The sequence below is a fragment of the Trichechus manatus genome, unplaced genomic scaffold (assembly GCF_000243295.1).
Source record: "Trichechus manatus latirostris isolate Lorelei unplaced genomic scaffold, TriManLat1.0 scaffold00095, whole genome shotgun sequence".
Taxonomy (NCBI): domain Eukaryota; kingdom Metazoa; phylum Chordata; class Mammalia; order Sirenia; family Trichechidae; genus Trichechus; species Trichechus manatus.
The window spans coordinates 5033606-5047432 of record NW_004444031.1 but is presented as its reverse complement, the minus strand read 5'-3'; the positions used below and the strand labels follow the sequence as shown (position 1 = coordinate 5047432).

Below are 13827 nucleotides of genomic sequence, written 5' to 3'. Positions count from 1 at the left end.
TTAAAAAAAAGCCTTAATTCTTCAGTGCAGCTAAAAGTAAAAATCTAGACCAATCTAGATTCTTTAAATGTTCTAGCGTCATTGACATTCTTTATCTGCCACATGGCTTCTTGGCTAATGACATCTGTGTTGTAATATTTACTTCTTACTCTGTTTCCCTTTATTAAAAAGTGTTTTTTTGTTTGTTTGTTTTTTTGCTCACTTAGCAGCAGGCCTTTGCTGAAACTGAACACCAAGGTTTTTGAAATGTGGGTAAGAAGAAGTGGAAGAAAACTGTTTCTGTACACCACAATTAGTCTTCTATATGAGAAAACTATTTGCTTGTGGCGCAGAATACTTATTTTTAAAATCTCAAGAATGGTCCTCCTGTTACATTAATGTTAAGAAAACATTCATCTATTATATCTATGGTGTCACCATTAATCTAAATGCAGATAACAAACATTCTGGTTTGGGAATGTAAACTAGCAAATTGAGCTGAGGCTGCTTATTATTTTTATTTCTCAGTGGGAAAGGAGAACTGTTGGCCAGGGTTGATTAGGATTAGTAATGGACCATGTCTGGACTTTTCTTGGTACCTGGTGAAAGAGCTGTTTTTTGTTAGTTTTAGAAGTTGCTTGTGGGAAATGTGGAACAGAGGGTGCTGCCTTTACAAAGACAATCCTGGGTACAGACAATCCCATGTGAGGGCCTGGGTGTTAAAGGGAGGCTTGAAATTAGAAAGAGGGCCATTTTTCCTAACTCTGTTCAGGCCAAATCCACAACTCCGGCATGTCTGGGAATGGCCGCTTTGAGAGAATCTGGAGACAGCTCCCTTAGCAGGATCCCCATCAACTCATGAGAGGCACCATCAACAGAGGGGCTTCCCAGGCGCATAAAGACAGTGCCCATCAGCCAGTGGGAGCAGTGCAGGACAGATGAGAATGTGAGGGGCTATGTGGTGACTGCATGTGAAGCACCTTTTTGAGGAGCCCAGAAATGTTTTGGGAATGTTTTTCAGGAGAGGATTGATACCCAGTAATGACGGTGATGGAGGCTCAGAGTTGCTGTAATTCGACTCACTGTAGCTTAGTTTATTGATACGGGACTCCATTTTTACCCCTGGCTTAGTGAAAGCTGAAAATATACATAATATTCTAGTTCCAGCTAGAAACTGAGGTTCAGTGTATTTATCAGCTGATTTCTTTGAAATTAGGATTCCTCCAATCTGGTTTACTGGCTGTGACTAAGTAGCTGTGCCACTTCATTTCTCTAAGCTGAGTGGACTGTATCCAGACTCTTTTCCATCTTCTGCCAGATCTGATTTTCCCTGCCCTCTGGCACAGTGGGAGAGATGGGTGGAAAGAGAATCTTCACAATCCCTTCCTGCAAGTCGTGACAATCAAAAGTATCTCCTGATGTTGCTAAATGTCCCTTTGCAGGGGGATCATCCCTGGTTAAGAACCACTGATGCAGAATCTATTACTTTACAGACTGCAAGGGAAAATTAAGTTAGTATTTATATCTTCAGCAACCATTCTGAAGTCATCAACCAAGGGAAGACAAAAAAAGACTGCCTAAAGGGTGAAGTAAGACATCATATCTCCCCCATATTATTAATTGGCACCAAGTATACTGTCAGCTGATAAAGCATGCAACATACTGGTTATCTCTGTCTGTGTCATATCCACGCCACTCATATATGACACAGTTTACTAATCTACTTCCTTTTGCAGAAATTCAACAGCCTAGAAACAGCGAACATCAAGCGATTTTTGTCCACTCAGGAGGATCTATGTCTCATTAAGCAGGGCAGCAGGCAGGAAGACCACAGAACTGCATTGTAGAATCCTGTTGGTTTTAATCTGCTTACTGATAAGAGTTTGCCTTTGAGCACACTTCTACCCCTGTTACATTTTTCAAACAATTATTTTTCATGTCAGACTTCTTGACAGCTTTATGTTAATTGCTTAGATTTTCATTGCATAGGGGAAAAGCAATGGTTAGAAACTTCCAACAGAATCAGAGTCATAACTAAGTCAGTTATTTTTCTGTATATGTCCATTGAATTCCCATCTCCTGTCTGATGCTTGAGGAAACACTAAAAGTGTACATGCTTCATGTAGATAGAGCATTTCCTATGAGTATAATGAAAATCTCTATAGCAAAAACTATTTTTAAGAATAGATGAATGAGTCACTTATTTCATGCAGTGTTTGACAAAACATAATCCCAATAAGCTAATAGAATTTGATTAGTTCTTTTAGTCCATTATGTTGGCTGTTGATTACTGCTGAACTCTGGTCCTGTTTTGCTGACTTTCTTCCATTGTACACCAAAGACCTCAAAAAGAAGAAAGGAAAATTGGTCAGCTTGATGTTTAAAAATAATTCTGAGACAATGATTCACTTAACACATTTTTTTTTATTGTAGTTTAGATGAAGGCTTATAGAACAAATAGTTTCTCATTAAACAGTTAGTACACATATTGTTTTATGACATTGGTTAACAACCCCACAACATGTCAACACTCTCCTCGACCTTGGGTTCCCTATTACCAGCTTTCCTGTCCTGTCCTGTCTTCTAGTCCTTGCCCCTGGGCTGTTATGCCCTATTAGTCTCATTTTGTTTTATGGGGCTGTCTAATCTTTGGCTGAAGGGTGAACCTCGGGAGTGACCTCATTACTGAGGTAAGGGTGTTGGAGGGGCCATACTCTCAGGGTTTCTCCAGTCTCTGTCAGGCCACTAAGCCTGATCTTTTTTTGTGAGTTAGAATTTTGTTCTACATTTTTCTCCAGCTCTGTCAGGGACCCTCTGTTGTGATCCTTGTCAGAGAAGTCAGTGGTGGTAGCCAGGCACCATCTAGTTGTATTTGACTGAGTCTAGTGGAGGCAATGGTAGTTGTGGTCCATTAGTCCTTTGGACTAATTTTTCCCTTGTATCTTGTTTTCTTCCTTCTCCCTTGCTCCCAAAGGGGTGAGACCAGTGGAGTATCTTAGATGGCCGCTCACAGGCTTTCAAGACGCCAGATGCTATTCACCAAGGTAGATTGTAGAACATTTTCTTTATAAACTATTTTATGCCAATTGAGCTAAATGTTCCCAGAGACCATGGTCTCCACAGCCCTCAGCCCAGCAATTCGGTCCCTCAGGAAGTTTGGATGTTAACACATATTTTTTAACTTCCCTTACTTATTATAATTTTTTCTAGACTTCCCAGACTTTTTAAGAAGTTTTACAGACAAGAGTAGCTAGGGGGTTGCATGTCTAGAAAAACCCAACATAAACAAGGAAAACTTTTTTGTTTATTTGTTTAATTTCCTTCCTGCTGTTTTAATGAGGAACCAAAAAGAAAAGAGGGAAGGCAATCTTCCTCTCCTCACAGGCAGGGTAGATGAGAAAATAGAGCAGCAACGTGAAGTGGATACTTTTACTGTTAGTACAACTTAGATACTGAGAAGAATGGATTCCTGTATATTAACTTCTTCATTCCTTTCAAGGTTTTCAATTTTTTAATTTGAATTTCCTGATGCAGGCAAAAGAATTTGTGAGAAAGATTTTTCTTCTTTAATTAAAAAAAAAAAAGTGTTCAACAGCAGTGATCCGAAGAAGGGGAGAAAAAAGGAAAGAAAACAAGAAAAGCCACAAAGGCCCAGCTGCTCTAAGTTCCTGTGCACTTCTAGTGCCGTTTGTGACGTAGGCGTATTGTATTTTAAATTTACATATTAGAAATGCTCATTTAGAAAGGCAGCTGGTTTTGGCATAATTTGCAGAATAAAATAGCATTCACAGAACTGTTATTCAAAAAAGATAGATACAGAGAGCTGTATTTCTTATTTAAATGAACTTTACCTTAGCTATAACAGGAAAAAGAAAAAAGAAAAAAAGGTGTATTTTATGTTGGGTAACTTCTGATTTAAAATTTTAACTAAGTTTCATAAACAATTATGGGAATCTGAGAAGGTGTGAAACATTAGGCCCTGAGTGGCTGAGAGCTTGGGGTCTCACTGCACAACAGATGGAAGCTGGAAGAGGGAGCCCGGTTTCGCTTTCTGTTACTTCCCTGAGCCCTGAGTCCTGTGATTTTACCTCCAACCACACCTCTAGGATGGGATTTTACAGAACCTCTGTTTGTAGCCTCTATATTATAATTTGGAGCCCTGGTGGCACAGTGGTTAAGAGCTTGGCTGCTAGCCAAAAAGGTGGGCAGCTCAAATCCACCAGCCACTCCTTGGAAACCCTATGGAGCAATTCTGCTGTGTCCTATAAGGTCACTGTAAGTCAGAATCAACTTGATGGCAATGGGTTTGGTTTTGGGGGGTTTTTTTGTTTTGTATTTGTTTTTTAATTATAATTTAAGGAGTCCTAGTAGTGCAGTGGTTAAGGGCTAGGTTGCTCACCCAAAGGTCAGCAGTTCGAGCCCCTGGCAGAAAGATGTGGCAGTCTGCTTTTGTAAAGATAAAACCCACAAAACCAAACCCACTGCCTGTCGAGTAGATTCCAACTATAGGACAAAGTAGAACTGCCCCATAGGGTTTCCAAGGCTGTCGTATTTACCCAAGCAGAATGCCACATCTTTCTCCCACAGAGCAGCTGGTGGGTTAGAACTACCAACCTCGTGGTTAGTAGCCTAGCACTAAACAGCTGCATCACCAGGGCTCCCTCTCTAAAGATTACAGCCTAAACCCTATGGGGCAGTTCTACTCTGTCCTATAGGATCACTAAGAGTGATAATGGACACCATGGTGATGGCTTTATAATATAATTTAGATCCCTGAGGTTACCAAGTTCTTTATTCAGCATGTCCCACAGCAGACCTTCTCTGCCCGAGTGTGTATTTTCTTGTTAGCATCTACAGGCCTCTCCCTGGGCTAAAGCTTCTTTAAAGCCTGAGACTACACATCTCTACCCAGGACCTAATTTAGTGCAATAAAGGATAATTCATTTATTAAAGATACTCATGCCAATGTAAGCTAGGAGCTTACATTTTAATGGTATGGCAATGATTTCTAGCTGCAATAATTTCATAACATTAGACCATCGTATGTCATATACTAGTAGCACTGTTCATAATATTTAGACTGTTCCATAGCAACATATAAAATACAACCTCCAGAGGTCTGTGTTCCTCCAGTTATGCATAAAGAATTGGAGGAATTCCTGAGAAAAGGAAGCGCTTTACACAGCCTTGAGTCTGAAATGTTCCTTTTATGGTAGTAAATGTGGGAACCTGGAGCAGAAACATATCTCAGGACTTTATATTCATAGCTCACTAGAGTTTCTAGAAATGTCACCCTTTGCACTTCTAGTGTTCTGGTTATTTTTTATAAGGCATCAAGAAAATCCTTTTCTTCAATTTTGAAATCACTGTTAAAATTTTATTGCTTTGTAGCTTATCGTTTTTACTTCCCAGAGTAGAAAAACAGATTGTCATCTCAAATGCTTTGTTTCACTGCAGAGTTAAAGTTGGGTTGCTTTTTTTATTTTTTTAACGTGAATAAAAATATTAATGGAGATTACAGAAATGCAGATTTCTTCTAAGACCTGCTTTTTTTCCATATGCTTCTTAAATTCACAATTAAAAAAAATTTATTTTGGCTTGCTTTTGAACCAGACAATAAAAACTTACTTTATTATAATATATTTTTGCATTAATATAGGTCTTCCACAGTACCCAGAACAGAGGTTTAAATAAATAGTGTTGACTACTTCCCTAGTTACTGTTAACAGCATCACTCTCCTCATCTCTCCTTCATCTTCTTCTTCGTCAACTTTGTGTATATATCACTGTCTTAGTAAAGGTTCTCTAGAGAAACAGAACAGAATATATATATATACATACAGAGAGAGAGAAAAATCGATTTATTTTTGAAAATTAAAAATTGGCCCACAAGATTGTGGGATTGGCAGGTCCAGAATCTGCAGGTTAGTAGACAAGCTGGAAATTCCAGCAGTTGTGTGTCCCAAAATCTGTAGGAGGTGACAAGTAGATATTCTATAAGTCTTATATCTCAAAATTGGAAGTTCCAGCAGTGGGGGAACAAGAGGAATTCTGGCAAGATGTCTATTTATAGTCTGGAAACAGAATACTTCCTTGAGGAACCTCCCTCTTTGCTCTTAAGACCTACAATTGATTGGATGAGGCCCACCCACATTATGAAAGGCAATCAGCTTTATTTAAGGCCAAATGATATAATCACATGTAAATACTTCAAAACAACATCTAGACTACCTTTTGACCAAACACTGGGCACCACAGCCTAGACAAGTTAACACATAAAATTAACCATCACAGTCACTATTGTCTCTCTATATTTTACTCAGAATTATTTATAGGCACTCCTTTTATCCAGAATGTTATCTCCTCACACAGGATTATCATAACAATCTGCTCCTTTACCTCTTTTAAAACATTTCATGGAACACTTTATAAAACACTCATACCACCAACAAAGACGCAGCTGGAGCAGAGCACATCCTTTGGACCCGAGGTTCCCGCACAGAGAAGCTCCTAGTCTGGGGGAAGACTGATGATGACGAGGACCTTCCTCCAGAGCCAACAGAGAGAGATAAAGCCTTCCCCTGGAGTTGATGCCCTGAATTTGGACATCTAGCCTACTAGACTGTGAGAAAATAAATTTCTCGTTGTGAAAGTCATCCACTTGTTGTATTTCTTTTAGAGCAGCACTAGATGACCAAGGCAGAATTTGGTACCGAGAGAGTGGGGTGCTGCTCCAACAGATGTGGAAATGTGGAAGCGGTTTTAAAACTGTGAATGAGTAGAGGTGCGGCAGTGACAGAGGACCAGTAGCAGCAGAGAACCTGCAGCAGCAGAGAAAGGGCAGTGGCAGAGAACCAACAGCAGCAGGACCAGGAGACCAGTGCGAGACGGCGCTGGAGCCGACACACGGAGCGAGAGAGCTGACTGCCTGTGCGCAAGGGGCTTTCTGGTGGAGTGGGGTGCCTCCAGGCACTTACTTGTGGAGCTACAGAGCTTTGGAACACTTGCCCCAGCAGGGCAGATGTGGGCGTGAGGCCCAAGGAGCCGAGAGGGCAAGAAACCAGAAAACAAGTTGAAGAGACAAGGGACACAAGAAGCTGAGCTGCCTCGGTCTCAAAAGGAGTCCTGGTGGCTCAGTGTTTGAAAGCTTGGCTGCTAACCAAAAATTCAAAGTTGGAATCCACCAAGCCACTCCTTGGAAACTCTATGGGGCAGTTCTACTCTGTCTTATAGGGTCGCTATGAGCCAGAATTGGCTCAACAGCAACAGGTTTTTATCATCTGTGACTCAATAATTTCTCCTTCACTAGAGAGTGATTGCACTTCCAGTCTGGAAAGACAATGGAGCAGTATTCTCAAGAGCAAAAGCTACACCTGAACCACCCAAATCCTATAAACTCTAAAATGCGTAGGTAAATTCTTGCCCATTCATACAGTGGGAGCATGTGTACATAGCAACTTGGTTAGACTAGAGCTACAGACAAAAACATATATGAAAGTCAAAAGCATTTTGAGGAAAACAAGTCATGGAAGAACCCAGACACAGTTATAATTAAATTTACAAAAAGCTCAAAAGAGGCAAAACTAAAGATAGAGTTTACGGATTAAGACTTGGGTGTCACATTTATGGATGCTTCTTAGATGTAAGCAAACAATCACAAGGATTGGTTTCCTGCGGTTGAAGGATTAGGAGGATAGTGTTGTGAGACATCTCGGTCAATTGACATAATATAGTTCATAAAGTTTATGATCTACATTCTAGTTTGGTGAGTAATGTTTGGAGTCTTAAAAGTTTGTGAGCGGCTATGTAAGATACAACTATTAGTCTCTACTCGTCTGGAGCAAAAGAGAAAGAAGGAAACCAAACACTCAAAGAAGAAATTAATCTACAGGACTAACAGTCTACATGAACCTGAGACCAGAAGAAGTAGATGAGATGGTATCTGGCTACCATTACCGGCCATTCTGATAAGGGCCACAATAGAGGGACCCTGATAGAATGGGAGAAAAATGTGGAACAGAATCTCAAATTCCTAAAAAAAAAAAAAAAGAAAAACAAAACCAGTTGAGACTGGAGGACTCCCCAGGACTGTTGCCCTGAGATACTCTTTAAACCTTGAACCAAAACTAGCCCCCTGAGGTCTCCTTTTAACTAAATAAGATTGGCTCACATAATAAAGAATATCACCTGTGGTCTATTAAAAAATCATCTATATAGACCAAATGGTCAACAGCTATTTTAAAACAAAGTTAAGAATGTAAGGGGCAAAGAAACTAGCTTAATGGAATGGGAACAACAAGAACAGAAATATTGAGAATGTTTATGAATTGTGAAGAATGTCACCAATGTCACTGAACAATTTGTGTGGAAATTGTTGAATGAGAACCTAAACTGCTGTGTAAACTTTTAATAAAAAAAAAAAACTATAAAATGCTGTTTAAAAAAACAAAACAAAACAAACAAAAAAAAAAACACTCAATAGTTTATCTATTCATCATGTCTGATCCCAAAACAATCCTGTGTGGCAGGCAGGGCAACCAATATCCCTCCTTAACATAACTGTCACTAATCCTGTCTCATTAATATCATAGAGGCAGGATTTACAACACATAGGAAAATCACATTAGATGATAAAATGGTGGACAATCACACAGTACTGGGAATCATGGCCTAGCTAAGTTGACATACATTTTTGGGGGACACAATTCAATCCATAACAACGTTGTAGCTCCAGAGACTTAGGGACTGTGACATGCGGAACATTACAAAATTACAGACTATCAACCTGTACTTGAATCTACTGACTCCCAGACACAGCATTTTCTTCCTCAATGTTCTGCTTTACTACCATGAATTCCTACGACTGGCATTTTAGTCTTCCACAGTATGTGCCGATAACATGACCAACCTTAATTTCTGCCAGTCCCTAAGATGCGCTTCTACTAAAGACAAGTTATACTTCCCGTTTTCAACAATTGGACCACACTAATATGGACATAAATTCACATTGCTCACCAAGCCTGGAATACTCCTCTCTGTCCCTGCAGTCTTAATCAAATTCCAATCCCTCCACATAACCCTTGCTGGCTTCCCCGGCCTTCAGGAAACTGCTATTCTCTGAGTTCTCACAGCACTTGTAGCTTCTACAACACCACTTAGTACCCCCAAAATATCTTGAGGTCAGTGGCAGGTCTGTCTTAGGTTTCTATATGTCCTCACTGCCTCCAACACACTCCTATATCACCTTCCCACCAATGCTCACAGTTTTCTCCTCACGGAGGATAGTTGATAGATGAAAACCTATTTATTCTTCCCAGAACAGCAGTACCGTAAGGCAATCTTCCAATCTCCACATATTTAACCATCTAGAAAATATCTCATCAGCCTTTAAAGCTCAGTTAAAACGCTGCTTCCTCCATCAAGCCCCCGCTCATAAGTAACTGGGAGAGCCTTCTTCTTGTTTCTATTGTATTTTGGACACTACTCCTTCAGATCAATTGTCTTTTTATATTGATATTGTCTGCACGTGTTTCCCCGCTAAACCTTCCTCATTGGAGACACAGTCGTCTGCTCTTCCACTATACTGAGGGTGGTGCCCAGCACAAAAGAGGCACCAAATTTAATGAATTAGAAAACTAAATATTTACACCCATAATAATGAAGACTTTCTGTATTACTTTAAGCTTATGAAATAAACACAGAGTTACAAAATCACTGGGCAGCCTCATGTTCATCTTCCCATAGACAGCATTAGGATTGTTTTGTAACAACACCTCTGATTTCACCTAGAGTTAACTGATTATGCTTCCAAATCCCTGAGTGCACAATTCTATTGCAGCACTTAACTCATGAAACTGTAACTCTGTCTCCCTGTTAAGACTGTGAACTAAATAAATGCATGGAGAGGCGGGGCCAAGACGGCAGAGTAGCCAGACGCTTTTGGTGGTCCCTCTTACAACAAAGACTGGGAAAAACTAGTGAATCAATTATATAGGACAATCTAAGAGCCTTGAACATCAAAGGCAAAGTTGAGGAATCAGATGGAGTGGCAGAGGGAAGAAGAGACGGTTTGGAAGCAGCGATGAGTTGCCAGACCTGGCCCAGCGGAAGCTGGAGCTCTTCAGCCCAGATCAGCTCGGGGGTGAGCAGTAAGGCAAGCAGCAGTGTTCAGGAGGCATTTTCCACATTGGGAGAGACCCAGTGGCACAGAGTCTACTCAGTCATCCATAACCAGTGAGAAGCAGCCCTCGATCAGTGAAGGATAAGTTCTTGCGTCTGACCTACTGCACGGATCAAAAATGCCCCCCTTAGGGACCTCTCCCCCATTTACTTCCCTGCTCCCTGCTGTGCAGTGGGTCCGGGACGGCTTCAGCAATTGCCAAGTCCCCTGGTCTGGAAGTAGGACCCATCACGTTCCCTGAGCCATTCTTCCGGCCTTGGAGAGGGAACAAATTAAGAAACAAGGGGAAAAAAATAATCTTCCAGCTCCCCTAAGCCAAGAAATCAGGGTAGGCACAGCTCCTTTGCCTAGGCACAGGCGTAAGGGGTTCACGGAGTTTGAGTGCCTTTTCCCTGCATAGACTTGTGTGGGCCCATTTCAACAGTGCAGGCCCTCATTAGTGCAGTCCAACAACAGGATATATACCTGAAGTCTAACTTCAACTGTTTCAGTTGTGAAGTAGCAGGTTCATGACATTTGATACTGCTCTGCCCATTAAGCAGGGTCTTCACCTACCCACATCAGGGGCCTGAGGACTGATGGCTCCACCCATGCCACCCAGCCACCTACGATAAGGGCCCAAGAATAAGAGTTGCCCCCCAGTCCTTACAGACAACAGCACTGGGTGCTCATAGTAGAGCTGCAAAAGCCACCCACCTACGCATTCTAGGGAACAGGGACATGCTTTCCTCCTGGACACACGGGGGCAGCCATCAGTGCCCTGCCTTGCTCAGTGTGTGTCCCCCTGCTGCAGCCAGATGCCTGTGCCTACACCAATCACCCATGCCTGTCTAGGACTGTAGGTGAGAGCCTGCATCACACACTTGGTGGCTGACTACCTGGACACCTAAGCTGAATCCATACAGGAGGAGACAGCGGACTCCTGGGATCATATACTTAGTGGCAACTCTGGCCACCTGGTGGCAGGATGTTGGAGCTTCAGGGATGCTGGTGATCAGACCAGCTCACACAAGCAGCCTATTTGGGCATATCAAAATAAAACAAAACAAGAAGCCAGGACACAGTAAGCAAACATAAAATAAATAATAACTTACTGATGGCTCAGAGACAAAAGTCAACATCAAATCACATAAAGATGCAGACCATGATGGCTTCAGCAAGCTCCCAAAATAAAGAATCTAGAAGTTTTCCAGAGGAAGAAAATTTCTTGGAATTACCAGAGGCAGAATACAAAAGATTAATATACAGAACTCTTCAAGAGATCAGGAAGAAAATTCGACAAAATGTAGAACATGCAATAGAGGAAATTAAAAAGATTAGAGAAGAGTATAATGAAAATTTAACAGGCCGCAAGAATCCATAGAGAGATAGCAATCAGAAATCCAGAAGATTTAACAATAAAACGTCAGAATTAGGCAACTCGATAGAAGGTCATAGGAGCAGAATTGAGGCAATGGAAGTCAGAATTAGTGAGATTGAAAACAAAGCACTTGACACCAATTTATTTGAGGAAAAATCAGATAAAAGGATTTTAAAAAGTGAAGAAACCCTAAGAATTATGTGGGATTCTATCAAGAGGAATAACCTACGAGTGATTGGTGCGCCAGAACAGATGAGGATAAGAGAAAATACAGAGAGAATTGTTGAAGATTTGTTGGCGGAAAACTTTCCTGATATCATGAAAGATGAGAAGATACCTATCCAAGATGCTCATAGACCCACACATAAGGTAGATCCCTAAAGAAAGTCAACAAGACATATTATAATCAAACTTGCCAAAACCAAAGATAAAGAGAGAATTTTAAGAGCAGCTAGGGATAAACAAAAAGTTATCTACAAAGGAGGGTCAATAAGAATAAACTCGGACTACTCGGTAGAAACCATGCAGGCAAGAAGGCAATGGGATGACATATATAAAGCCTTGAAGGAAAAAAATTGCCAGCCGAGGATTACATATGCAGCAAAACTGTCTCTCAAATATGGTGGTGAAATTGGGACATTTCCAGACAAACAGAAGTTTAGGGAATTTGCAAAAACCAAACCAAAATTACAAGAAATACTAAAGGGAGTCCTCCAGTTAGAAAATCAATAACGTCAGATAACAATGCAAGACTAGAACACAGGACAGAGCAACCAAATATCAACCCAGATAGGGAAGTCACAAAAGTAAATCAAACCTAAAACACTGAAAATAGTGAAACAGAGATGTCAACATGTAAAAGATGACAATATTAAAACAAAATAGAGGAACTGAAGAATGTAGACAAACATTTTTCATATGAAGAGGAAGTCAAGGTGATATAAAGAAATAAAAGACTCGTATAAACTTAGAAAAATAGGAGTAAATATTAAGGTAACCACAAAGGAAACTAACAATCTGACACGCCAAAATAAAAAACAAGAAAAATATAAAGACTCAGCAAACACAAAATCAACAACAATGAAAAAGATGAAAAGAAAAACAACTCAGCACAGAAAATTAAGTGGAACAAAGAAACTGTCAACAACACACAAAAAAAGACAAAATGACAGCACTAAACTCATACCTATCAATAATTATGCTGAATGTAAATAGACTAAATGCACCAACAAAGAGACAGAGAGTGGCAGATAGGATTAAAAAACACGATCTGTCTATATGCCGCCTATAAGAGACACACATTAGACTTGAAGACACAAACAAACTAAAACTCAAAGGAGGTAAAAAAAATATATCAAGCAAATAACACTCAAAAAAGAGCAGGAGAGGCAATATTAATCTCTGACAAAATAGACTTTACAGTAAAATCCACCACAAGGAATAAGGAAGGACACTATATAATGATTAAAGGGTCAATACACCAGGAGGACATAATTATAATAAATATTTACACACCTAATGACAGGGTTCCAAAATGCATAAAACAAACTCTAACAGCATTGAAAAGAGAGATAGACAGCTCCACAATAGTAGTAGGAGACTTCCACAGACCACTTTCGGTGAAGGACAGAACACCAGAAAGAAGCTCAACAAAGACAAGGAAGATCTAAATACTACAGTCAACCAACTTGATCTCATAGACATATACCAAACACTCCACCCAACAGCAGGCAAACCTACTTTTTTTTCCAATGCACATGGAACATTCTCCAGAATAGACCACATATTAGGCCATAAAGCAAGCCTTAACAAAATCCAAAGCATCAAAATATTACAAAGCATCTTTTCGGACCACAAATCCATAAAGGTAGAAATCAATAACAGAAAAAACAAGGAAAAAAATCAAACATATGGAAACTGAACAACACCTTGCTCAAAAACTACTGGGTTATTGAAGACATTAAAGATGGAAAAAAGAAACTCATAGAATCAAATGAGAATGAAAACACATCCTACCAGAACCTTTGAGACACAGCAAAAGCAGTGCAGAGGTCAGTTTATAGCAATAAATGCACACATCCAAAAAGAAGAAAGGGACAAAATACAAACATTAACCATACAACTGGAACAAGTATAAAGAGAGCAGCAAAAGAAGCCCTCGGGCACCAGGAAGTAACAAGAATTGGAACAGAATTAAATGAAATGGAGAACAGAAAAACAATTGAAAGAGTTAACAAGACCAAAAGCTGGTTCTTTGAAAAGATCAACAAAATTGATAAACCATTGGCCAAACTGACAAAAGAATAAC

The 13827-nt window shown here is 40.1% G+C and overlaps 1 long non-coding RNA gene across 1 annotated transcript in view; it reads right to left on the bottom strand.

The window, feature by feature from the left end:
- Nucleotides 1–1115: 1115 nt before the first annotated feature.
- LOC111821661 (uncharacterized) overlaps nucleotides 1116–13827 on the bottom strand; it is a 110443-nt gene continuing 97731 nt past the window's right edge. Inside the window, exon 4 of the long non-coding RNA XR_002825004.1 lies at nucleotides 1116–2322. This is a non-coding gene — a long non-coding RNA (uncharacterized LOC111821661). The remainder of the gene's footprint in view (nucleotides 2323–13827) is intronic.